Source organism: Clupea harengus, chromosome 13, assembly GCF_900700415.2.
Source record: "Clupea harengus chromosome 13, Ch_v2.0.2, whole genome shotgun sequence".
Lineage (NCBI taxonomy): Eukaryota > Metazoa > Chordata > Actinopteri > Clupeiformes > Clupeidae > Clupea > Clupea harengus.
In genome coordinates, this window is record NC_045164.1 from 20,549,402 (window position 1) to 20,552,629 (window position 3,228).

Sequence of the window (3,228 nt, forward strand, 5' to 3'; positions counted from 1 at the left end):
CCTCCTGCCTGACTTTCTGATTGGTTCATATATTTTCCTCTCCTGCCTGACTTTCTGATTGACTCATATCTTTTCCTCTCCTGCCTGACTTTCTGATTGGTTCATATCTTCTCCTCTTCTGTCTGACTTTCTGATTGGTTCATATCTTTTCCTCTCCTGTCTGACTTTCTGATTGATTCATATCTTTTCCTCTCCTGCCTGACTTTCTGATTGGTTCATATCTTCTCCTCTCCTGCCTGACTTTCTGATTGGTTCATATCTTCTTGTCTCCTATCTGACTTTCTGATTGGTTCATATCTTCTCCTCTCCTGCCTGACTTGCTGATTGGTTCATATCTTCTCCTCTCCTGCCTGACGTTTTGATTGGTTCATACCTTCTCCTCTCCTCCTCACACCCTTCTTCTCCCCTGCCTTCCTCTCTTCTCTTCTTTCTTCTCCTCCATCCAGTGCTCAGCAAGAAAGACAAATATAGGGAGAACAGAGGAGAGAGAGAGATATTTCAAACTATTAAACCATTGACTAAGACTGTCACACAATTATACCACTAAATATTACATAATGTACATAAAATATTACATCCGGAGGGTTTACACTGTTACATTAATAAAAGAAAAAGGAAATGCTCAGCTCCTCCCTCTCACACTTTATAAACCACCTGCCCATCATCTCCAACTTCACACACCAGCTTCCCCACACCCCATTCCCTGAATAAAGGCATGACATCATTAACCAGTTGTTGATAATCATATTCTATTTTCATGTGACCACCATTCTCATAAAACATCACAGCCTCAACCGAACCACCCCCAGTAACCTGTTCTTTCGAGTTCTCCAAATAGTTATCTTTGCTGACCCCAATACAAAAAATGAACAACAGACCTTAAACTTCCTTAAACGTAAACGGGGATGCTAATAAAACGATAATGGGAGAAACCCTCCCCCAACTTTCCAAACCAGTCCCCAGGCACTCAAAAAGCCCCCTCAGCCTCTCATAGTACAAAACTAATGATCAGAATAGGTTTAATTGGTCAAGTAAGTTTGCACAAACAAGGGATTTGACTTGGTAAAGTGGCTCTCAGTGTGCTTACACAAAATATACATTACAACACAATACAAAACAAACAGTGCAACTGTCTAAGACGTTTAAGAAAGTATATACAAGGCAGAATGGCTATATACAGTAGCTGTGAATTGTTACACAACAATAGTGCAAAAAAGAAGTGGAGAGTGAAAGAAGTGCAGGGATAAATATACTGTATGCTACAGTGGGTTAGCTGTTCAGTAGTGAGACGGCGAGGGGGAAGAAATAGTTTTTGTGTCTGGAGGTTTTGGCGAACAGTGATCTGTAGCGTCTACCAGAGAGGAGGAGTTTGAATAGGTTGTGTCTGGGGTGTGAGGGGTCTGCAGTGATTTTTCCTGCCCGTTTCCTGACTCCCCACCGTCTCATCCAACCCACAGAAAGGACACTGCTGGATTCAGGTGAGTTAGGTGTCTGTTTGTAGCTATAGCCCCGCTAACCCTCCATTGTAAATCCGCCGTACGTTTCTCAATTGGAGGTTTATACAAAGACCTCTAACAACCTCTAAGCAAGGATTCTGACCCAAACACTTCTGACCACTTCCATGCCTTCACCCCTCACAGCACAGACTGGTGCCTGACCTTCCCCCTCTCAGCACAGACTGGTGCCTGACCTTCACCCCTCTCAGCACAGACTGGTGCCTGACCTTCACCCCTCTCAGCACAGACTGGTGCCTGACCTTCACCCCTCTCAGCACAGACTGGTGCCTGACCTTCCCCCTCTCAGCACAGACTGGTGCCTGACCTTCACCCCTCTCAGCACAGACTGGTGCCTGACCTTCACCCCTCTCAGCACAGACTGGTGCCTGACCTTCACCCCTCTCAGCACAGACTGGTGCCTGACCTTCACCCCTCTCAGCACAGACTGGTGCCTGACCTTCACCCCTCTCAGCACAGACTGGTGCCTGACCTTCATGCACATTCTATTGAGACCCTTCTTATGGAAGTCCAGAAAGGCCTCCATACTGACAAATGAAAGGACACTATACCATCCCCATGTTCCTGTTGAGAGAGCGAGAGGGAGGGGAGAGGGGGAAGAGAGGAGATAGAGAGGAGGAAGAGAGGAGGAGGAAGAGAGGAGGAAGAGAGGGAGAACAGAGGGAGAACAGAGGAGAGAGAGAGGGAGAACAGAGGAGAGAGAGAGGAGAGAGAGAGGAGGAAGAGAGAGAAGGAGAGAGAGAGGAGGAAGAGAGGGAGAACAGAAGAGAGAGAGAGGACAGAGAGGGAGAACAGAGGGATAACAGAGGAGAGAGAGTGGAGAGAGAGAGGAGGTGAAGAAAGAGAAGGTGGAGAGGAGGTAGAGAGAAGGAGAGAGAGAGGAGGAAGAGAGGGAGAACAGAGGAGAGAGAGAGAGGAGAGTAGGGTGACCAGACGTCCTCTTTTACCCGGACATGTCCTCGTTTCGAGACCTAAAAAATGTGTCCGGCAGGGATTGCAAAATCGTCCAGGATTTTGCCTCGTCGGATATTTGTGTTTCTCTGGGTCCTTCACAAACTAGTTTTTACGCCCTTACAAGTTTTGGAAAGGGTATCTCCCTTATTGTCCACCTTCTTGCGCAAGCTCTGACTGTAGAGAGAACTGCCATTGGTCGACCGCCCTCTCAGTGTTGCCAGATGCATGATAATTATCCTCCAAAGACGATCATTTTGAGCATTTGGTACGATACTTCGCCATTTCCAATCTGGCAACACTGAGCACCTTGCCGCTTCCACTAGTTGCATTGTTTACAATAGTACATGACATCTGTATGTGGAAAAGATGTAAAAATGTCCTTTTGCGGGGGGAGGGGGAGGGGTCATCTGTATGCTATACACTACCACGCCCCCTCCCCCGCGATGAAGTGTCCTCTTTTTCACAAACTCAAATATGGTCACCCTAGGAGAGAGTAAGGGAGAACAGAGGGAGGAGAGAGGAGAGAGAGAGGATATGGAAAGACAGAAGGTGGAGAGAGGAGAGAGGTGGAGAGAGGAGTTAGATAGAGGGGGAGAGAGGGGGGAGTAACGGTGGCCTTAGGCAGGTGTTACTTGGTAATTAATAGCTACAGAATAACAGGACTGTCATTTAGTGCCAGCTGTGATTAGTGCAAACCCATTTAATGTCTTACTTAATGAGCTCTCTCTCTTTCACACACACACACACACACACACACACA